We start from the raw sequence: 25934 nt of genomic DNA on the forward strand, positions 1-25934 counted from the left end.
TCTCAGATTCGGACCCTCCTCCAAACCGAAAGTCCAAAGCCTCGGAAAACCTTCATTTAGTAAAGAGATATTTAACCTTTATATACTTATAGTCATAAGGGCTAAATCTGCTGTGGATTAACAGCAGGAAGTTATTCGAGAGACAAATAACCGCATTAAGAGATGGTCGTATACGAAAAATAATAATACGTGAAACTGATAAGAATTCTTGCTTGAATAGCGAGATATCAATTACTAAATATTACGCAAGATTTGTTCTCAACAAAGTTAAAATTTGGGGTTGTTGATTTTTATATTTAAAAAAAACTTATGGTTTTATTGATTTTCAAGTTCTAAATGTCTCTTTTTCTCGTCAATATTTAAATTAATATTGTTTAAATAAAATTACTTTTTCTAATTTAGTACGCTCTCAATTGGAACTTCTATAGAAACGACTTTCGTACATTTCCATAAATAAATTAAATAATTAAATATAGTTTTGTTTTGAGATAAGGCTCTACTGGTTTTCACTAAATAGACTGCCACTTTGAGAATCACGATAAGACCAACTAAATTTACCCACGATTAATAATCCGAAAAAGGAACTACTTAAAAAGATATACGCGTATAAAATGTAATCCATTGCTGGAGCAAAGCGAGCACGACTGAAGCTTTTTTGGCCAAATATTTCGTCTCGCATTACTTGTTTTTCAACCCTTTAAGAGGGGCCGAAGGCGTCACCCGAAAAACGAGAGAGTGAAAAAAGGAAGCAGTCGCGATGGCGGGCCAATGCGCCATTACATTATATAGGGCATTGGACACACACACACATAGAGAGAGAGAGAGAGAGAGAGAGAGAGAGAGAGAGAGAGAGAGAGAGAGAGAGAGAGAGAGAGAGAGAGAACGCCCAAAGAACACGCGCCAAAAAAACCTCTCCGTGTTTTCGCGTCGTCCCACTCCCCATACTACGGTATAACGAAATAAAGCCAAGGCCTAAATTATTATTGATAGTCCGCCCTAAAAACGAGTTCGCGCGTATACATACCCAAAAAGGAACTAAACTTTGGAAAGCTAAAAAGAAATAGAAAAATTGACGGAGACCTAGGCTTAGGCGAAAACGCGACGTTGATAGCGCGGTGGGATATTATAGAAAAGGTAGAGTCTGTTCGAGATTTTAAGCCTCGCGCGTAAGAACAAAACGAAATGGAGATGAAGGAGCGTTTAGCTTTTGGTGACCCACATACATATATGTATACAAAATCCGTAGATAGCGTTCGAATATTGTCTGATACGCTAAAAGTACACCAAATGGAAAGGAGATCCATCATTTTGGACCTATCAATTACGTCAGCGTTCGTTACAGCGCCTGCCTAAGCCTCGGACAAAAATACATCTTACTTTAACCACTTTCAGGCCTTATCCCTATTGACATCAGCGACGGCTTTTGGAATTAAATGAAAGAACACTTTGGAAGCCAGGATTTCCATACAGTTTCACATCTATTTCACACCAAAAATGTCTGGCAATTCTGTCATACTAAAAAGCAATAAAGTTAAAATTTCCGAAATTATCGCGTTAAATTATCTTTGCGGACTTGACAGCCCAGTTCCTAATGTCCTATAAATTTATAAGTCATTATTAACTTAACCCATGGACAGTAAATTAAGAGGACAGGTTTCCGATACCCTTCCACAGTGCATTTTATTTCTCCTCGCGTATCTTTTTTTTTGTGAGAGGCACACGGTATGGTGTCGGCTAGAGCCTTAGACACCAAGCTCCTCGCGTATCAATCAGCTCGAGAGACTCCGAGGGAGTCTTGCAAGGTCGTTTGTACCACGTGAACTTTAAAATTTAAAATGGCAATCTAATGCGGTTGATATTGTTACGTAATTTTTTGCCCTTGATATTTTAGTAATATTTAATTTTGGTTTTTTAATTCAATAAAAACTGTCAACTGATATTTAGTATATCATATTTAATCTATAAAAACGTGAAAAAATACCTTTTGGCGTAAAAATGTACTTCGTGTTTATCTTTTTTCTTTTTTCGAACAGTATCGTCCACTCTTAGCGATACTTGTTTTTTTTTTTTCAAATAACCTTGGCCGACTCCCTTAGTGTGATTGGTTTACGGGGGCTAAAAACCAGGCTTTTTACCGATTCTCTAAAATCTACTATCCATGCTTAACCCAAAACCTATTGATGTAAAACAAACAAATGTTTAATAAAATGAAATGAAATATCGTTCCCTTTCTGTTATTCCAAAACCCGCCGCTTGGCGAAACTGCGAACAAGACCCATTTCACCAGCCTGTATAGTTCGAAAGGCTTTAAAATTTAATATTTAAAATCTCGCTATGACAATTACGGTATAAGGCGAGGCCTTTTTATCGGCCATCCAACGGTAAGAGCACTTTCCGAATAAAATTAAAAAAGAACCCTAATTAGCTTTTTTTAATTAATGAGGAAGAATGAGAAGAGTGGCGCGCTTGAAGAGCTTCGAATTTGGGTTTTTAAACCTATTTCGCGGAGTTAAGAGCCTTATTTCCCCTCTTTTTTCCGTCGCAAATACACTCTCTTTACGCTAGTAAATGAATTATAAAAAAAAATCTGTATATTTTGCGAGCTCCTTGCTTAAGGAATTTTTGGTTGTTGAAGAGGCTGATCTATACTCCCTGCAGGTAATAGGCAGCGGACGGAAATTCCCCCTTGACTCGAAAAAGATCCTCTAAAATTAAAACTCAGGGGTGTACATCTGTGAAAGAGGCTAGACAAAGTTAATTAAAATATCTCGGAAATTCCTTTAAAATAGGTGCCACGGATTTAGCCGTCAGTGAGTCGCGGTAGAAGAACATTTTGGAGGGTTTTTTTTATTATTATTATTATTATTATTATTATACTTTACCCTGTAAAGTTGTTAAAAGTGTTGAAAAACATGTTACTTTGCGGGAAATAAACACTGTTTCAATTCAATTCAATTATTATTATTATAAGGTTTTAAAAAATGATCAAAATGGGCTTTTAAGTAGGCCAAACAGAACGGTTGTTTCTGTAATAATCAAAAATGACAAAAAAATCCTGATCCGTCAAAAATGACAATGCACGTGTGCGGAAGAGGCTGCTATCGAAATATCAAAATATCGATAGTATTGGTCAAATTCAGAATCGTGGTGGTCTGTAATGCCGAGGTAAATGATTTTAATAAAATGCTTCGACATACGGTCGATGGTGCCAATTTAAGTTTTGGGCACAAAAAATAAACAGGTATTTTACGTCCGCTTAAGCATTTAGTTTTTGATTTGAGTCAAATACCGGATATAGCGTAACATACGGCCACTACTTAAAATCGATAGTTTGATATTTCGATATCCGCCCGTTCTCCACATGCACATTTCCATTTTTGACAGATCATGATTTTTTTGTTATTTTTTATTTTTACAGAGAAAAACTTAGTAAATAACAAATTTTACAATTTTAAACGTAGCAGTAAATTCATGTATAACTCCGTATTCTACACTTACTGTAAGAAGTTCAACCCTCAAAAAAATCGTCGATGACACATACCAGTAAGTACCATTTACATTACCATATAAGAAGTAATTTAAATCAAAATACAAAAAAATAATTATCTCGGATATACTAGGTTTTTACATCGGGCAGCCGAGAAGGAGAAATTCATTAAAATTCGAGTAGCAACTAAAGAAATATTCCACAATTAGCCTAAATTTCCTTATTCCAATTAGTTTAAAACAGACCTTTTGAAAATTATTATTATTTTTGTTGAAGTCGTTCACGCCTTTGACCGAATGAAATATTAAAATCCTTCAGAACTCGCTATTTGAAAATGAAAACATATTTTTAACTTCAATTATAGCACATTATTTGCAATTACCTTCAAGGGAAATTCCTAGTGTTGTAATTCTAAAATTTTCTGGAAAATGACCGAGGCCTTTTTCCGCAATATTTTCCGTATTTTTCCGAAAAAAATAAAAAAAGTTTTCATTCCATGATTAGTCTAATATATTGTTTGCAAATTTAAATAAAGCGGCATTTTCGCCTCATTTTTTCGAATCTAAAAGTAAAACTAAACCTCTGGACTATTTGAACTGATTAACAATGTAACACTATTAATGTTTTGTATTATGTTTACTGATATTAGTCATTTTATATCGATAAAAATTTAGAAACATTAAAAACCGTTAAAAAATAATTTATGTTAAAATTTTTATTTTTCCGATTTGCAGAACATTTTCCGCATTTTATTTTTCCGGAAATTTAACAACAGTAGAAATTCCCGAAAGTCTATTATTGATCAACTCGCGCCTGTAGAAGTGTTCCACACGCCGAACACTACTGTCCCGGGAGAAGCAATCTACCAGGGGACGGATGCACCGGGAGACCTACAATGCGGGTTTATCTTTCAGACATCGACACTATAATCGTATCCCGATGGCAAATTACGGCGATAGCATCTACTTAATACGTATGTACCATAAATAACAAGCAATACTCGCGGGGGAAAGCAGCAACCCGGTGGTGAAAAGGAAGCAAACTATGACGCATCGAGAAGAAAAAGATCTATTCGGAAGGCGTCGGGAAATGGACGAAAAGGGAGGCGCGGACGGGGCTATTCAGCTCCATTTCCGAGTTGACGTAGGAAGGGTTGACAAGCGGCGTGGGCGACAATTTATAAAGGACACCGACATCGACCTCGAAAGCGGCGCTGGCTAATGGTAGGCTGCCAATGGCAAATCCTCCATCTACATAGACGCGCTTATACACCGCGTCAAAAAGAAGTATGGAATGGGCGGGAAGCCTAAAATGATGCCAAAGACATACCGCCTGACTTATCTTCCATCGACAGTTCCCCGAGTTCAGGGAACGTTGACGGAGGAGTAGCCAGGGGGGGGGGGGCACCGAAACGTATGGTTGTATGTGCAATTTTTTAGTTAATAATAATAATAATAATAATCAGCTAGGCTAGTTTTTCAATTGTATGCCCCCTCCTCCCTCCCCCGAGTCCCCCGGAACATCAATCCGGGCTACGCTACTGTAACGTCAGCTAGAAAGAGAGCTAGCGCGAGACTAAGTATCCCCGGAATTAAAGGATTTAAACCCCTTAAATATTAGGTTCATAGGGGTAGCCTTTCAATAAAATGACATTGGCCTTCTGGTTTTGATGATGCTGCGAATCGATGACGTTTTACTACTAAAAGACATGGACATATAAGAGTGAATTCGACGAGGCACCCTGTTTTTAAGCACAGACTGAATTGAACTTCTACGTAATTCGTGATTAATGAGCAACATAAAAACAAGTTCAGCCAGCGTAACTTGTTTTATAGAACGATTTTAGTACACGAAAAAGAAATCTACATAGGAAAAGAAAAATATAGGCTATAATATTAAAGAGATTTTGGTTACTTTTAGAACGGCGGAACTTGTAGGAGTATAGATTGTATGGAATAGAGCTTCATCTACACTCTTACAAGTTAAAATATCTATGCTTCCCAAGTAGAAATAAATACCTTCTTGATTAGACTATTCCAGAATTAAATTATATCAGAAATTTTAAAATCAGTAATAAAAGAAGGGGGTTCATGCTTATGATATTAAAAATATATATAAACACTCTCATTATATGCATGAATCAATTTCTATATAAGCAATTTTAAAATACATATATGTATACAAAATCACGTATTTTAAAATGGTTTTATAAAGAAATTGATTCATGCATATAATGAAAATGTTTTTATACTTTCTAAAATTTTAAAATCACCGCGAGTTCTTCCTCCTAGGAGCAACAAACACAAGGAGAACGCAGCTAGCCTTTAAACACGCTAAGGAAGGATTGTGTACGAATTTCATTGGACGAGCGTCACGAGCCTTTAAGGCGGATGCACACATACCCAATATTTTCTAAGTAGTACTTTCGAAAATTATAAGCAAATGGTGCTCACAATTTTCAGTATAATAATTAAAACAAAAATGCTTGTACCAAAGCAGTTCAAAGGCAGATTTAAGAGGGGGGAATTAGTTTAAGCCTAGGAAGGATAAGATATTATGAAATTTTAGATTTAGAGATATTTTTGGGAATTTTTTTAAAAAATAAGGTATATTTTAGTTTATTTCATAAATGTTTAAAAATAATTGTAGTACATTTTCGTCCCTTTTTCGTAAATTGATGGACATATTTATCAGAGGGAACTTTATTTATTTTTAAACCCTTTGCTTAATTTGAGGATCGAAACCATAATAGTAATTTAGTAAATTGATAAAATATAAAAATGTAATTTTGTAAAGGAATACTTGTTAAAAGCAGTACAAGTGTACGTCCAGAGCTTATAGATAGCGCGCTTGTATACCAAAAACTAGATAGGTAGCATATAAGTAGACGCTAGATTTCTGTTATGGAAAGCTTATATTTGGCCCTGATTTACATTTACGTGAATGTCGTCTGCTACGCTGTCGTAACACATTTGAAATCATTCCTGAGGTTTTGCAGTGATAGGCACTTTCGATAGCGGATCGCCCAACTCACGTATTAACCGCTCACGCTCTCAAAAGTTTGAGAGCCGGAATAGGCGCTCGTGGATTTCCGCTCAATTTTGAGAGCCGGAGAGCCAGTATAGAAACTCATGAATTTTCGCTCATTTTTGAAAGCTGCAATAGACGCTCGTAAATTTACACTCATTTTTTAAAGCCGGAATAGGCGCTCATGTTTTTTGAGAGCTGGAATAGGCGCTCGTGAATTTCCGCTCAATTTTAAGAGCTGCAATAGGCACACGTAAATTTACGCTCATTTTTTAGAACTAGAACAGCTGCTCATGAATTTATGTTCAATTTTGAGAGCTGGAATTGGCGCTCGTGAATTTCCACTCATTTTTGAGAGCCGAAATAGGCGCTTATTGTTGATAGCTAGAATATGTGCTCATGAATTTCCGCTCATTGTTGAGAGCTAGAACAGGCGCTGATGAATTTCCGTTCATTTTTGAGAGCCGGAATAGGCGCTCGTGATTTTCACTAAATTGTTAGAGCTAAAAATATATTTTACCGCTCAAAGCTAGAAAAACCTCTCAAATGAGATGAGCGGTGCAGGACGCAAAATCCCTTAATAGAAAGCTATTGACTTTTATATCTAAGAAATAATCGTCTGCCTTTTAAAAAATGTAGCGCAAGCGAAGCAGACACTGCCAACTAGGAGCAACAAACACAAGGAGAACGCAGCTAGCCTTTAAACACGCTAACGAAGGGTTGTGTACGAATTTCATTGGACGAGCGTCACGAGCCTTTACGCTGAACGTTTTACGGGCGGGGGGAAGACAATTTCCGAATTTTCCCCTTCCGACGGCAGCAGGCGCTAAAGCGTCTAACCAATGAAAATTATACACCAGAAAATCCACGACTTTTGACGAGTTGCGTTCTCCTTGTGTGGGGTGTTGTGTTTGTTGCTCCTAGCTTCCACTATCGTCGAAATAATAAATGTTAATTTAATCTCTTGATCTTTAGACACGTTTCTCAACAATTTAGTTGTAATTTACCTGTCATCAGAAATTAACCGTGATTCGGTGATTTCGTCGAGGGGGTACGGGATTCTGTCCAATGTCACACCTTTTCGACAACGCCAGCCAACAACGTAACGGTACACGAACCGAAAACTTTTCCCCAAAGTGCCAAATAAAAACAAACGTAGTAAAAATAGAAAGGCGGAGGAGCGTAGACGGGCTTGTCGGGTCGCCGGGCTGAGAGTGAAATATCTCATTCCCGAGAGAGGCATAAGTCCAACACCGGAAAAAATAAAACGGCAGCCCCCGCAAAATCTCCCGAGCCGACGCTAAGAAGCGCCACGGAAAAAAGTGCTGGGCTCGCCGCCTTTTATACGACTTTGGGCGCGTCTTAAAACCGCCACTTGGCAATTTGATACCCGCGAGGCTTAACTCCCCCTTTGCCTGACACCGGCGCAACTTCTGGCCAATGGAAAGCCCATTTAAAACATACCTCTCTCTTTACCGATATCCGATTCCTAGGAAATTCGAATACTCTATAGATAGAAAATTATCGATTGCTATACTTGTATCAATGAAAATGCCTATTTGATCATTTATGAAATGAAATGAAATGAAATTAAATGAAATGAAATGAAATGAAATTAAATGGAATGAAATTAAATGGAATGAAATGAAATGAAATGAAATGGAATGAAATTAAATGGAATGAAATGAAATGAAATTAAATGAAATTAAATTAAATGAAATTAAATTAAATGAAATTAAATTAAATAAAATTAAATAAAATGAAATTAAATAAAATTAAATAAAATTAAATTAAATTAAATAAAAACAGCCGTTTTTATTTTATTTTATTATAAATAAATATTAAATTTTTGTCATGAAGTATACTGACTCTATACTACTTATTTTATTCTAAGTTTATTTAATTTAAGCGTAATGGAACGTATACGGAATTCGCTTTCAGATTTATCTCTTTTTTTAAATATTTTATGAAATTACGGATTAATAATTCAATACTTTACGTATCTACTATAAAAGTTTATTTTGGTTTGTGTACTTTAGAAGCTTTGTAGTCTTTTTTATTTCGACGGTACTGGACCTGAGCCAAATCTAACACTGACATTTACTAGTTAAATATTGTTAGGCGGAAAGTATCCTAATAAGGGTGACATTTGGGTTATTATTTTTTAATTTTCCCTTCTTCACAGTCGTCATCAACTAACTACTTCCGGGAAGATTGGTAAAAATCTTTTTTTTATTTACCTACGCTAATAGCATTCAAGTCCGACTGTCCAACCAAAACAAATTACCATCGCAATATCTTTAACCAGGAGAGTACCCGAGGTGTTTATTGCCGATTTTGTTCAATGTCCTATATGAGATATGAAATTTCGCAAGAGGAGACGTTGACCTACCCATTCGATTTGCCATGGCAACCAAAAAGGTTTTTGACCACTTAAAACAAAAAATCTCCATTTAAAAAAGAATGGAATTTTTTCGGTTTTACACGATCCTACCTACGAAAATTTTATAAAAATTTAAAATCACGAAATAAATAATTTGGACCACATTTAGGTAAATTTCATCAAGTTTGGGTAAATTGGAACATTTTTGGGTAAAATAAAGAAAAATCTTATTTTAGTTTTAAGTGGTCAAAACAATTTTCGGTTGCCATGGCAAATAATCGAACGGGTAGTGCAACGTCTCCTTTTGGGAAATTTCATATCTCATATATTATAGGTCTACATTACGCCCGACTTTGAACAAAATCGGCAATAAACACCTCGGGCACTCTCCTTGTAGGTATTAGCATAAGTAACATAATAACAATAAGTATGACAATTAACGAGATTTACAACCAAACTGATTTTAATAGTTATTGCGTAATCAAGATATTTTCTGAGCACAGAGCCCTCTAGTGTCTAAAATATGTGAGACTTCCGCTTAGCCGAATAAATTGGGTTTCCGATAGATAGGCGGAATATTAGGCTAAAATGATGAAAATTAAAAAAGTTTTTCTCAGCGCCACGAGCTCATGTTTTTTTATCACGCGTGATTCGCACGCGGGCTTCGAAACAAAGCCAAAGCCCCTCTCGACTCCAGAACGTGCTCTCCGATATTAGGCTTAAATTTGTATCCAAACGTATTCATCCAAAACGGTAAGTCGCGAGTCCTGAAGAGAGAATCAGTGCCGAAAAAAAGTTCGGTTAGAAAATTAGCATTACAGCAATAAGAAGTGTCATTTACTTATTGTTATTATGTTACTTATGGTTTTAGTTAAGTCTATATATATTAATTACGACGTCTAACAATACGCGTATTGTCTGTAAAAGCCTAATGAAAACAACACGAAATAATTTTAATTTTCAAATGTCAACTGTGAATAAATGGTTTTAAAAGCGTTATAACAATATAAAAATACGTCTTTTAAGCTTTTCGATCGCTTTTAACCGTGGAAATTTAATTTGCCGACGGATAATTTATATAGTTGGGCGAAATCGATGAAAAATTCGAAAGCCGAGAGCGGGATGAAATGATGGAAAGTCTGCCTCAGCGAGACGAAACCAACCACCATTAGGGTTAAATAAAGGCTTGGCGACGGCGTTATTAGCCCCGAAGCGTCGCCCCATTACTAGAGAAGGCCATTATGTTTACAAATTCGAATCATTTGCCTTTTTTAAACGTATTCCCAAATGAAAGTGTCCAAAATACCTAAAGCCAACTGAGACAAAAATACAGAGAGACGTGGTTGCTCTTCTAATAGCCCTGTAGTTGATACGAGCCCGCCACCCTTGCGTTTCCGCAGCTCGGACTCCCGACGAATTTATTTGGGATATAATTGAACCCGCAAACCATCTCGGAGCCAGACCCCCGTACGATGGTCAATAACGGAGTTGTCTACCGAAAAGCGAATCTTGTGGAGAGGAATCGATCGAAATAGTTTCGTTCCGTGTTATTTTATTTTTAATTTAAGTATGAGTCACCATTTAAAAACGTCTGTCTCTTTAATAATATTTTAATATAGTTTCGAAGCTATCATGAAAATTCGTCGAAAGAGACGCGTTATAATATTACCATAAGTAACATAATATTATAAGTATGACACTTCTTATTGCTTTAATGGTAATTTTCTAACCGAACCTTTTTTCGGCACTGATACTCTCTTCAAGCTGTGACTTGGAATCGTGACTAACCGTTTTGAATGACTACTTTTTGATAAAAATTTAAGCCTAATATCGGAGAGCACGTTCTGTAGTCGCGAGGGGCTTTGGCTTTGTTTAGAAGCTCGCGTGCGAATCACGCGTGATAAAAAAATACGAGCTCGTGGTGCCGAGAAAAAGCTCTTTAATTTTTATCATTTTAGCCTAATATTCCGCCTATCTATCGGAAACCAGATATTTCGGCTTAGCGGAAGTCTCGCGTATTTTAGACACTAGAGGGCTCTGTGCTGAGAAACATCTTGATTACGCAATAACTATGAAAATCAGTTTGGTTGTAAATCTCGTTAATTGTCATACTTATTATTATTATGTTACTTATGATATTACGGATTAAATAAACCCTCGCTACCAGTTTACCTCGACGAAACTAAGCTGTAATTTTACACAGATCCGGGGCCAAAACCTTATAGGCGATATACGTCTAAGCATAAGCCTATCATAAGGTCCACATAAGCAAAGGTCTTGGCCAAATTTTTGACGATCACATACCCGTTATTAAGAGGTAGGTATTCAAAATCTGCACCTCCTAGTGGCTACGTCCTCAACTATGCATTTCTGAAATAAATTTCGCGAAATGCATTATACTTAGAGTTGTAAACTTAGAACCACGCCGCGAGCTTATTCACAAATTTATCGCTTTAAAACTTAAAATGAACACTTATCTTTGCAAACTGATTCGTTTAGAAATAAGAGTTGCGTTTCTGAAGGTATTTATTTTTAAAAATTGAGATTAAGACGCGTTTTGGGTGGCATTTATCAACCCGAGCGTGGCTGCTCTACCAAGTAAGAGAATATTTTAGATGTTGAAATTTTTAAAAAGAAGATGTCGCTACTGGCCTATCATCGTACGTTCATTTTCTTCTCTCCAGGACAATTCTGTAAACATGGGGCTCTATGGGAGATGGGGACCTTATGAAATCCTCGTGGTGGCGCATCGACAGTGTGTCAGAATTTATAGCCCGGTGTAGCTAGTAACAGAGACCATACCACCGGAGGCCTATCATCATAGTGCCCTACTCCAGCGTCCACCTAGCCCGGACCCTACTACTGATGGTCGCACCTTTGACGCAAGCCACTCAACCCAGCAGAAGGTACAGCAATGGGTTGACCAATTCCCACTTCACACACAGCAGTGGGATTCAGAGTGGATGCTGTAGCAACTCCAGCCGACACCCTACCTACGTAGGTAAAGAGTCAAACCCTTTGGAGAGAGCTCCTAAAGGGGAACGACGAGCACACAGCAGTCCAAGTAACCCTGCACAGCTGGCACCGGAGATCCGGTGTTGTTCCAAAAGGCCTGGAAACTGGACCGCCGTGCCCTCATAAGGAGGCCCGCCACCCCACAGCAGGCTACCCAATCCGCCGAAGCAGCCAGTTTGCACGGACCCTCTCCGTTAGCCTGAGCCGAAGCTCAGTATCCAGCCCGAACCTGACCGAAGTCGGAGGACCATTTGATCAGAGCTAACATCTCCCAGTGCGCCACCGCCCTTATGGGTTACAAGAGCCGGACCCCGACTCCCCGGTAAAGCCACCAGTTATTGCACACTCTAACCCATTTAGGGCCGTGGCGCATCGACAACCGGGATTCGGACCCGGAAAGGCGGGAATTGAACGCGTATCCCCGCCCGCCTTCATTTATCAGCTCATTAGCGGGCTCATCATCCGAAATTTCCGAATTTTTCGAAGCTCACGTATTCCAAGATCGCGCTCGCGCGGTTCCTTTAAGCCAACATAATGAGTCATTTACCATTACGGCCGATCTCCTACCTCCGACAAACGCGAACGTCGCTACTTCTTAGCGCCATTTGAGTAGGCGTTCAGCCCCGCACTCTGGCCGTACGGGAGCGTTACGGCGGTAAGACAGACGGCGACGAAAGAAACGAGAGAAGAGCTCGAGTTACAGATCCAATTAAAGCCTTATCATCCTTTCCCCGACTCGAGTCTTAAGTCTTACGGGCTTCAACGCCAAATTCGTCGCTCCTCAAGAAATTACCGCCGAAATTAAAGACGCGCTGAGCCCTTTCGCAGACGCCCCGCTATCAGATCTCTGATTGCCAACAGCGAAAGCCTTTAATTATAGTTGTTAATTCTCGGACATTTCGGAAAAAGGACATCATTCCGAGGTAATGCCATTAAACTTCAACGGATGAGCTTCCCCGCGTAGCCCCAACTTATTTCAACATCGACTGGTATTCCCAAATAGTGTGGAGCGAAAATTAACGATGTGTCAACCGATTTGATGATTTCACCGATTAATAACGTCAAATCAGAAATGTATAATATATTTAGGGGTGTGCAAAATATTTTGTAACACCGAACAATTCGAGAGCGTACCAAATAGTCGAATATTTGATCTTACCAAAAGAATGTTGGCGAATATTCGTTTTGGCTGATCAGATAGTGGGATATTCGGTGCAACATTGAAAGTGTTAGGGCATATTCGTTTTTGCTGAAAATGATCGCGAATAATCGTTTTTTCTGATAAAATAGTCGGATATTCGATGCTACTCATAAAATATGGGCTTATATTCGTTTTGGCTGATCAAATAGTCGAATATTCGATTCAACCTGGAAAATGTTCGAGAATATTTGTTTTTCCTGTTCGGATAGTCTTTTATTCTATTCAACCCTGAAAATGTTTGCCAATAATAGTGTTTTCTTATCAAATAGTCGAATATTCGATTCAACCCTGAAAATGTTGGTTAATATTCGATTGGTATGATCAAATACTCGACTCGACCTTGAAAATGTCTGCCAATAAGCGTATTTCCTTCATCAAATAGTTGGATATTCGTTTCAACCTTGAAAATGTTCGAGAATTGTCGTTTTTTCTGACCAAATAGTCGAATATTCTAAAAGGGGAAGGGGTAGATAATATTTAATATTTCAAATATTTTGCAAAACTGATCGAAAAAACCATTTGGGTTTTTCCTTCAATTACACGCCATGAATAGAGTACGCGATAGAATCCCCCAAATGTTTTCTTCGTAAGAGATCTACTTCGTGGTGTGGCGCTGCAATTCTCCTCGAAAACTAATGGGTGTAAACTTTAAACATTATACTACGTATTTATTTATAAACTATATTTTATCAATGTAATAGTTTTAGAAACTAACTATTTGGTCTATTTCGCTCAGTATAATTTTTATATTTGTCTTGCCGGGGTAGGTACATTTGTTCGAAATTCAATCGTCCGAACGGTGGAACAAATGTTTGAATTTCATTCGCCCAAACCGCCGAAATAACACATGTTTCAATTGTTCGAATTGGGCAACTTGTTTGTTTCATTCGTCCGAATCGGTAGCATCACTTGTCCGAATTCTGTCACTAAATTAGTATTTCTTATTGCTGTTTTTTTTGCCGATATAGTAAGTGGGAATTGCGTTGAATGTTGTGGATATTTTAGTTTAGGTTAGGTTAGGTTAGGTTATATTAGGTTAGGTTCACGTTAATGTTACTATTTTCTTATATTAACAATATTTTAAAAAAAAACAACCAATTCCTAATGTTCGAAAAAACGGACAAACGATTATTCGAACAAATTAAATTCGTCAGTAAAGTTAACATAAACTGAACGACTAAATCACCAACAAAAGTTGTGATAATTTTTTCGGGCAAATGAAATACGTTTTCGGACATACGATCCTGTTTTCCGGCATTCGGACAAATGATCATTCGGATATTTGTACCACCGTTCGGACGAATGAAATTCGAACAAATGTACCCAAATTTTTAAACGGAAACTTAAATCACTAATTTTAAACAACGAAATCTAAACAACCAAACTTTTTAGCTAGAATTGTTTCTAGGCTATCCTAATAAGAATTTATTTTTTTATTTTTTATGGTTCTCTGATGTTTGAAATTAACGGGTGTTCTTTGTTTATATTTTCTCTTCCTTTGTTTGTACAATATTTTTTTTTTACAATGTTAAAACTGTATAAATAAATCTACGGTTACATCGGTCAAATGCTAAGGGCTCACAAGTCACGTTTGATGACTTAGCCCAACAACCTAAATGTATTATCTTTTAAAATACCTCAATAAATTTAAATTTGAAATCGTCTTGCATACGAAGGTACATGACTCAAGGGAGATGCAACTTCTATCGAAAATAATTTATATACTTATGGTAAAACGTAATTGGTATCTGCAATATCGTTTACGTATCTTGATAATGTTCCATTTAAAGTTGTAATGTCAATAATTTTCTGTATCGGTTATTGATGTGAGTTTATTTAAATATTAAATCGACTATCGGTAAAACCAGTATTAATAACTCTTTTAATATTGCCTTAAATTAATTAAACCGAGAATACAATACTTCAATATTAAACTATTTAAGCGTCAAAATCGTAGCGTACACTCGATTGATATAAGCGCCGGGATGGATTTAAATCAAATTTTCAATTTCATTCTCGCGGAATTTATATTGCCCCGCCAATAATTACAATCGGAAAGTTAAAATCCGGGGATATTTCGACACCTATACCCTTTCACTGGCGAGCGAGCCGAGTTTCCCAAACAAAAGGTTTATTTCCCAGTGGTTCCCCCTGGTGTTCGTTGTCGATATGATTCGCTAAATTAAAGTTATTCCGAGCTGAAAACGATAGCGCGCCGCCCTCTGTCGGCCATTTACGGCGAGCAAACGAAACAATACTCTCTCTGGCCAGTCGCTCCGTAAACACGAGAATCCCGCGCTTCATCAAAGGCCCATACGTTTTCGGAGCTAAAAGAGGGGCTGATAAAGCTGGGTGATTATTTCCCGAGCCACTTCCTCCCCGGCCCGGTCAGTCTCGGAAGGTTAATATTTGTCCCGCGGCGGTGGAAGTCATCCAACAGTTAAATCAGCAAGCAATCTTTCCGAACCCTATCTCTTCGGAATCAGCAGGGTGCCTTTTTTCTATTATCCCTCTTTTACGAAGATAACACCCGAAATAATCATATTATCGGTAAAAGGAAAATACATCTTTTCTTCGTTTAAGAAAGGGTAAATATTTTGATAAAATAAAAATAAAATAGGCAGTGCCGTATTTACGCCTAGGCCAACCTAGGCCGTGGCCTAGGGGCCCTCCAGTGACCGTAATTACTGTATTCGAAGGCATCAATCTATAATATCAATCGTAATTTATATTGGAGAAATTCCTAGGTAGAAGATTTTGTTTTAAAATTACCAAAATTTCTGCCTGGCAGTTTACGGACGCAGCCTTAAATCGCAACGTTGCATAACTATCGCGTATTTAGTCGACGATTGTTAAGAGCTTTTATTTAGTAATTTAACCGTAGAGCTCACACTTCTACGCTGAATCAGGGAAATTCAGGCACAGCCTAGTTCCAGGGATAAATGCAGTATATGCAGCGTGTGAAAAGGGGGCCCAGACTCCTTATTTGCCTATGGGCCCAGGATCAAGTCCGGCCCTGAAAATAGGGCAGAGTTATTTAAGGCTTCGGCGAACTTTTCTATAAATAAAATTAGTACAGCCAAGGCAGAAAGAAAATTAGTAGGACAGCTAAAAAATTTCATTTCCCAATTTAAATTTTTAAGCACCTGTCAACCAACACTTTCCCAATTTGAAAGTGGTAACTTTATTCTCATTGCTAACAATATTAGTGAACCGTACTAGAATTACACTAATTTAAACGTGTTGATTGACAGTAGAGAGATAACTACTCGGCTTTTTTCTCGCTGTTAACCGCAAGTCAAATTGTACCAGAATCGCATCTCTTAGCGATAGTTTGTTGACAGTTCATATAAAACTAAAAATGGAGAATTCATAGTGCCAATTTTTGAGACGTAAATGAAATATTTGATGTCAGTGCTCTATTGTGAAATAAACCTTTTTCTCTAGAAACTTAACTATTACCTGTCTTTTTCCTTGTATGTTCATTTCGCGTGAGTATTATATAATTATCACATTTTTATACTTTCCTCATAACAATAATGATTATCAAGGGATAATGGCCCGTCGTTAATATTTACAAAATGTGGCGTAAGGGATTTCGCGACTAAACAATAAAGTTATCATAAATCATACTAAAGACTATCGTATATCTCAGACTGCCATTATTTTTTTATATTTCTGAAATTTTCATAATATTTTAGAATAATTTTCATTACGACGGTATTAAATATGCCTTGACAATGCATTGAAGGTAATCAATTGTTCATCCACAACAAAACTGTCATAAATTTGCTTATTGTCTTTGTAGGCTACTATTATGAGGTGGTTGAAGTAGTGTTCGGAATTGTTTATTCATTATCCACAAAATTTCCGATTTATTTAACAAAAGTTGGTAAAAAGAATATAATTTTAACTTATTTAATTATGTTTTTTACGCAACCAAGCATTTATTTGATTTAAAATTGTATTTATTTAAATAATTGTTTGTTTTGTTTAAACAATAGGCTTATCCACTTTCGATTATTTAAACATTTTACAATTATTATTCAAATATTGGTTATTTAAATAAATATTATTTAAATATCGCCGAACTTATTTTATCCATGGATAAAAATTAGTCAAACGCCGACCTCTAGGTTGAAGTAATTTTAAAAGTTGAAGACTTATTGTTCCACATAGTAAGACATTCAATATAAATCAATGACACCAATTGTTAAACGACATCGGTAAACATGGAACATAGCGGGAGAATGGTCAACTAAAATAAATATTCCGAAATTGCTCCACTCCCGATAGTAAGGGTTTCTATAAAATACGGTAGGTCACGTGTAAATGTTTTTTCTACGTCACTAGCTAAAGTTATTGAAGATAGAGCGCGTGCGCTCGAGTCGATAAAGATTTTGGGTGTTTGAAGACCACGTGCGAAACGCACGTGCCAATAAAGCACTAAAAAGCTTTAGCTCGTGACGCGGGAAAAAACATTTTATACATTTAATTTTTTATTGATTTATTTTATAGAAACACCTATTACATTTATTAGAGCTCGAGGAAGCTTGTGATAAGCTAGACCATAGATAAAATAACTTCTTATATAGATAGGAAACTTCAATGGGGCAAACTGACTCTCACGAGATTGCCCTGACATCAAGTGACTGCGCCAGTTGGCTGTGTTCTCAAGAGCGTAGAACGTATTGAGAAAATTGAGGTCGGAGTTTTGGGAATAAACGTATTTTGCAAGGTAAATGTCTTCAAATATACCAGAAATAGCGTTTAAAACAAACTTGAAATCTTTACTGAATGCTATTTCTTTAGTGCTATTTTTTAAATTTGCTCTCAGTTCAAGAAAAAGTACTTTTAATACATATAGCTCGCTTAAGCCTTTGCAATTGGGATTGCGTTACACCAAGGTTCTAGTACGTACTTCGAGTAGTGCGAACTTCACCAAATAATATTATTCCGGTGCCGCCACCAGATGTCGGCCAAAATTCTGGCGTCACTTCTACAACATGAAGTTTCCTATCTATATACGAAGTTATTTTATCTATGAGCTAGACTAAAGTAAACTTTTTGAAACTTTGGAAGTATGGTACGAGACAAGGAAAGTAATTTCGATTTTACAATACTACAATTTACAGTGAAAAGCCCACATAAAGCCGTTTTAAACTTACTTTCCTTTCGTAGTGTAAATGCGTTACCGCAATACCGCCTGTGTAAACCGTTTCGAAAATTTGTTGTTTTTCATTTAATCCCATTTATATCGCAATTTTTTTTCGAACCTTGACTGTTTTATTAAGTCTCGTGTGAAGTAACTATGAATTAAATAACAGTTAAACCGTTTTTAGTAGCTTATTTTCAATGTAATATAATAATATTGATATGATTCGTCCGAGGACTAGATCGAAAACTAGAACCTAGTGGTGAAGGTTACGCGAGTGGAAAATGGTTCGTTCACCGTAAGGAAATTACCGTCCACATGTAAGATATAAGAAATGTCTAACTTATGTGGATCATTACTATACAATTATGAAAAGTCCTTATACAATGCTGTATAATTTGTTGGAAATCTGGCTCCCTATAATTGTTAGCGTCAGAATTCGTAAACGTTGTCTGATTCAGTTTTCGTTATTAAGAAGACATGATTAAGTATTTAAAAACTATTTATAAAGGTTTAATCGTAAATAAAAGAACAAAGCCATTTCTGATGATCGTTAGTGACGGGAAACGGAAGAGGAGAGAGAGAACGGCGCGAGCTTTTTCCCAAGCTAGCAATACCGTGCCGCGAAACTGAAAGGAGTGACGTGTGTACTAAGAAACAAAGGCCACGTTCACACGTAGTTTAGAAACCGGGTTTGAGCCGGTTCGAACGTAGGTTTGGTTGTGTCCCTGCAATCGAACCGGTTTGCCTTCGTAACGAACATTATTCTAAAATATTAGGCAAATTTAAGAATAAAAAAAATAATGGCAGTCTAAGATATACAATATTCTTTAATATGATTTATAATCACTTTATTGATTAGTCGCGAAATCACTTACACCACATTTTGTACGACAAGAATTTACCAAATTTGTGACAGAAATATATAGAAGAACTAAAGCCAATTTGATTGGTTGCACCGGCCGGTGCTATTACTGCGGGGACCCGCCAGTATCTTTATAGGCTTCGAGGTCAGGAAATATAGCGCCATCTCCCTTAATATTCATCAACTAATTATGTGAAGAATATGGTAAGCCTTTTTAATAATAATCAGCTAGGCCCAAGTCATCTTGCGACTTTTTGCAATAATTTTAACAAACCTTACCATATTTTCCATAATTCTGATAGCACATACCATATTGTCCATAATTTTAGATTCCAGTATCATTTTGCACTCGTGTTCAGCCCAAAAAGATTATTTAATTTAAACAAAGCCGAGTAAATTTAGACGTCAACAAAGTCCATTTTAGGTGGCTTGATGTTTAAAATTAACTCGCCAAATTCTCGAAACAAGCCTACATAATGCCAGTGAAACAATTTGGCCAAGAATTCCATAATTTTGAGTTCGTATACCATAATTTTCATTTTTATATCTGGCAACGCTGGCTGATACCTTAAGAGATCTGTTTCCCATTTCCATATTACGCAAAGGAAATTAAAAATTTTGAGAAACTACAACACATATTATGTCAGGTAAATCATACAGAGAAATTCAGTCTAATTTATAAACTGTAAGTTACATTATAAATTTGAGTAAGCTATTTAATTATAAAGCAGGCCGAATTGTTATAGTAAATATACCATTAAAAGATTTGAATAAGAATCGTTTCAAATTGTATTTTGGCTGTGCATTATCATAATTCTGGTACAGCGAACATTTTCTGAGAATCACCATAAAATGACCGAGTTGAGCGTACTGCTGTAGTTTTTCAGTCCCAAGACAAAGGTAATGAACTGCAAATTTGATCATGAACATCTACTAAAATAAAGAAATATTCACCAAGTAAAATTGTTATTTAACAATATATACTTTCCCCGCTTACAATGAAGATAAAAGGTTAAGCAAACTGTTAAATAAATACAAATTAGGGGAAAAGTAGCAAGATTCAATTTAAAAAAATTCCAATATAAAAATATTAATTTAGTGGTAAATGAAAAAATCTGGGATCATGTATTCTGTTTAGATTATTATTGATTATTTTCGTACGTGTTTAGTTTTGGTTATAGAAAATTTAATGTAATGGGAGTGAACAAAAATCAAAAAGGATTTTATCTTATATGATATTTCGTTCTCAACCACTACTAATCTTTACTTCGCAGTTATTAAAAATTACTTTTTCCAAAGTTATAGAAATAGGTTTTCCTTAAGGCAATGATAAAATCTTTTTGAGGGACACGATAGAAAGATATTTTTATTTTTATTGAAAAACAGGGCTGCTATGCTGTTAAAAAAATAATTTAATTCAATATACTTTTGGATCCCTACCCCCTGAGTGTGTCACTGTCCTAAATTTATTTTCATCAAAATTCAAGGCACCGTAAAAGAAAATTTAGGTCAATTTGACAGAAATGAAAGATAATATTGTTATTATTTATACTAATATTATTTTTCATAAATTTTAAAACAATTTATTTAGAAATAATAATATTATTTCTTATAAATTCAAACACTATTTTTAACGTGAAATGTTAAGTGTTTATAAAATAAGTTAAATAAATTCTGTTTATTTTAATCTTTTGATTCTATTACTTAAAATTAAAGTCGAGTTAAACTTAAGGTTAATACAGTATAAGAAAACCATTTTCTCAATTCACAGGTTTTTTAACTTATGTTAACTAGTGTTTCTAAGTGAAGTTAATAGGAAGTTAGCTTCCATCATTTAAACTCACACATTTTCCAATTTATAGGAAATATTAAAAAATTTAATAACATTTTCGTAACCTTTTCGTAAATTCATGTACGTATTTATCAAATGGAAATGTATACAGGGTGTTTCAAAGGCTTATGCAAAAAATTTAAGTAGTTGTAGAGGGTGAGTTGAGAAGTATGCCTGTTTTTCAGCATTTTCTTACGATGAGTTAAAAGAGCGCCAGAGAGCTTCAAAGTGTGGCCTAAGTACTAGCCCCTGGAAGTAGGCTGCAAAACCAAGCCGCAGGGAAATGCGAGTTCAGGGGTAGGATGAATTTGTGGAAATTGAGATAAATAACCAAAAACAAATGAGTATATAAGAAATGTGCAATGAGTTTAATTAAACACATTTACGAAGGCAAGAAGTGTTTTGCAAATTAATTTTCTTATGCAATATCAATCCTCCAAAACTATCAAAATTGATTGGTGATCAAATTTATATCAAACTCATAAATCGTTTAATTTATTTTATGTTAATACAAAATTTTAATTTCATAGAATAAAAACTAGGGGTGCACAGATATATCGGCCTATTTTTGTAATATCGGTATCGGACAATATCGGCTTAAGCGAAGCCGATATTGCCCGATACGGGTATTAGAAAAATATTTTCTGGAAAAACTTTTAAAAATAAGAAATTGTCGATAAACTACTAACTATAGTGATAATATTTGATTTGATTGGCCGCGCCACGTACGTCTGACTTCAGAAGCTAGATCATACATTTTTAAACAGGGGGGTTACGAGTTTAAAAAAATATAAAAAACAACGATATTCGATTTGTGACAGGAAATATGCATCACGTAAAATGAAAAGAAACATATTTGGATATGCTCTTGCAAACTTTTTTTCAGAAACACTAGAATAAAATGCTATGACAGTGCACTGAACTGTCTTTTACAATGATATTATCATATACAATACTGTTATGACAGATAACTTTGTTACTAGCGACCGATTTATCGGCCACGAATAACCGATATATCGGCTGTACCCATATCGGTGCATCTCTATAAAAAACCCATGCTAATTATGATATTAAAACTCATTAAAAGTTAAATACTTATTACACAAATATGCGAGCAAAACCGTACCGCTCATCTCATTTGAGAGGTTTGAGTAATTTTAATCGAAATTGAGCGGTAAAATATCTTTTCAGCTCTGAAAATTGAGCGGAAATCACGAGCGCCTATTTCGGCTCTCAAAATTAACCAGAAATTCGCCAGCGCCTATTCCGGCTCTCAAAATTGACCGGAAATTCACAAGCGCCTATTCCAGCTCTCAAAATTGACCGGAAATTCACGAGCGCCTATTCCGGCTCTCAAAAATGAGCGGAAATTCACGAGCGCCTATTCCAGCTCTCAAAATTGACCGGAAATTCACAAGCGCCTATTCCAGCTCTCAAAATTGACCGGAAATTCACGAGCGCCTATTCCGGCTCTCAAAAATGAGCGGAAATTCGCCAGCGCCTATTCCGGCTCTCAAAATTGACCGGAAATTCACAAGCGCCTATTCCAGCTCTCAAAATTGACCGGAAATTCACAAGCGCCTATTCCAGCTCTCAAAATTGACCGGAAATTCACGAGCGCCTATTCCGGCTCTCAAAAATGAGCGGAAATTCGCCAGCGCCTATTCCGGCTCTCAAAATTGACCGGAAATTCACAAGCGCCTATTCCAGCTCTCAAAATTGACCGGAAATTCACGAGCGCCTATTCCGGCTCTCAAAAATGAGCGGAAATTCACGAGCGCTTATTCCAGCTCTCAAAAATGAGCGGAAATCCACGAGCGTCTATTTCACATCTCAAATAAAAACTAGAAGCAAATATCACCTCAACAAAGAGCGAAAAGAGAAGTGTTATAATATTTTATCTCAAACGAGCGACATAAAACGTAAGTGGGGCCAAAAGTCTATTATAAAAAGCGATTGTCTATCAGTAGCGTACGCTGTGGCGAACTGGAAGGTTGCAGGCTCAAGTGTCAGCTCTTGTAAATTTCCTTCCAAATAAATCCTTTGGGAGCTACGAAATCTGGAACGCTCCAATTGGTATAATAAGTGTAGATCGGTGGTGCAAGTCATTTCTTATTTGCTCAATTGATTATTAAAATTATTACTTTTGGAACATTAAGTACTTAAATACAGTAGCGGCGCTAAGGTTTTTTCACAGGTGGGCTAATTATTTTGTGGCCCCTAAGAATTTTGTGGGCCTTACAACTTTAGTGACCCCTTATAAATTTTCCAGGAAGCGAGAAGAGCCAGGTCGTTTTCTTGGTGCGGCTCTCATCGCGACGTCGCGTTTACTGGACCCCCTATGACCTTGTATCCGACCTGGAGGGGACACTTGCATGCCCGGGGTATTTCCGTAAATTCCCTTTCTTTTCTTTCTATTGTCCATTCAACTTTCTTTCAATTTCTGCTCCCTTCCTCCCGAATCTATCTGTTTATGGTCTACTATCTTATTGACTAAACAAATTGATTTTGAAAGTTTTTTTTCCAGAAAAACTTTTCTTGGCAATAAAACAAAATTCTAGAGATAACGAAAATTCATAAATTCAAATATGTGGACTCTTAAATTCTTAATTATAAATATGTGGCCCTTTTAATATAAATATGTGGCCCTTTTAATTTAAATATGTGGCCCTTTTAATATAAATATGTGGCCCTTTTATTAAAATATGTGGCCCTTTTAATATAAATATGTGGCCTATTTCAGAAATGCAGGGGGGCTAAAGCCCACTTCAGCCCACCCTTAGCGCCACTACTGCTTAAATAGGGTGTCAACCTAGTCGATTGAATTGGCTTCGCGGCGATTAATGTTGCTATGGCCTTATACTGAAACGTTTTCCTTATCTTCAAGGCTGAAGAAAACAGAGCAAAAATTATAGCACTCGTGAGTAACATAATTACAATAAGAATGAAAATCAACGAAATTTATCATCCAACTGATTTTTAGGTTGATAATTATTTAGTCAGTTCAGTGGCCAGATCGGAACTGGACGATAGTGTCTGTGGTGAAGAAAATTACCATTAGAGCAACCGGAAGTTGTCATATTCAGAGTTATTACGTTACTTATGGTCATAGTCATGTTAAATAACCAGATTTACGCATGAAATCTCATTCTGAATCATGGAGCAAATTTGAGTTATTAGTTTTGATTTTGGCAGCTAGGAGCAACAAACACAACACCCCACACAAGGAGAACGCAACCCGTCAAAAGTCGTGGATTTTCTTGTGTACATTTTTCATTGGCTAGACGCTTTAGCGCCTGCTGCCGTCGGAAGGGGAAAATTTGGAAATTATCTTCCCCCCGCCCGTAAAACGTTCAGCGTAAAGGCTCGTGACGCTCGTCCAATGAAATTCGTACACAACCCTTCGTTAGCGTGTTTAAAGGCTAGCTGCGTTCTCCTTGTGTTTGTTGCTCCTAGTTGGCAGTGTCTGCTTCGCTTGCGCTACATTTTTTAAAAGGCAGACGATTATTTCTTAGATCTAAAAGTCAATAGCTTTCTATTAAGGAATTTTGCGTCCTGCACCGCTCATCTCATTTGAGAGGTTTTTCTAGCTTTGAGCGGTAAAATATATTTTTAGCTCTAACAATTTAGTGGAAATCACGAGCGCCTATTCCGGCTCTCAAAAATGAACGGAAATTCATGAGCGCCTGTTCTAGCTCTCAACAATGAGCGAAAATTCATGAGCACATATTCTAGCTCTCAATAATAAGCGCCTATTTCGGCTCTCAAAAATGAGTGGAAATTCACGAGCGCCAATTCCAGCTCTCAAAATTGAACATAAATTCATGAGCAGCTGTTCTAGTTCTAAAAAATGAGCGTAAATTTACGAGCGCCTATTCCAGCTCTAAAAAATCATGAGCGCCTATTCCGGCTTTAAAAAATGAGTGTAAATTCATGAGTTTCTATACTGGCTCTCCGGCTCTAAAAAAATGAGCGGAAATCCGCGAGCACCTATTCCAGCTCTCAAAATTTTGAGAAAGCGTGAGCTGAGCGGTTCGGTATCGAAAGTTCCTATCACTGCAAAACCTCTGGAATGATTTCAAATGTGTTACGACAGCGTAGCAGACGACATTCACGTCTCCGATTGTAAATCAGGGCCAAATATAAGCTTTCCATAAAGGAAATCTAGCGTCTGCTTATATGCTACCTATCTAGTTTTTGGTATACAAGCGCGCTATCTATAAGTCCTGGACATACACTTGTACTGCTTTTAACACATAATCCTTTACAAAAATTTTATCAATTTACTATTATGGTTTCGATGCTCAAATTTAAGCAAATGGTTTAAAAATAAATAAAGTTCCATCTGATAAATATGTACATCAATTTACGAAAAGGGGACGAGAATTTACTACAATTATTTTCAAACATTTATGAGATAAACTAAAATATACCTTATTTTTTTAAAACTTTTCCCCAAAAATATCTCTAAATCTAAAATATCATAATATCTAATCCTTTCTAGGTTTAAACTAAGTCCCCCCTCTTATATCTGCCTTTAAACTGCTTTGGTACAAGCATTTTTGTTTTAATTATTATACTGAAAATTGTGAGTACCATTTGCTTATAATTTTCGAAAGTACTACTTAGAAAATATTGGGTTTAAATTTCTACGCGTAACAGTCCAATAAATTAAGAGTTAAAATATATAATTTGTTTCCTCAGCGGGAATGAAGAATGGTTTTCTCTCGAAACTATTGACTTTAGTTTTGAACGCCAAAAAGCAGTTTTGGCCGGGCTGGGGTGGAGAAGGCTTCGCGTATAAAAAGCAAAAAATCAATATTTAATTAATCAAGGATCTCTTCAGCGTTTTGCTTCCCCCTACAGTGAACCCCTATCTTGGCTTCTTTTTGGGGTATTCTCCCTGCCCCCTACCGAGAGTGGGGCATGCCCCTTCAAAAAAAGGGTAGAAAGTGTAATAAGGAAATATT

The sequence above is a fragment of the Leiobunum rupestre genome, chromosome 11, assembly GCF_980474605.1.
Source record: "Leiobunum rupestre chromosome 11, qqLeiRupe1.1.hap1, whole genome shotgun sequence".
Lineage (NCBI taxonomy): Eukaryota > Metazoa > Arthropoda > Arachnida > Opiliones > Sclerosomatidae > Leiobunum > Leiobunum rupestre.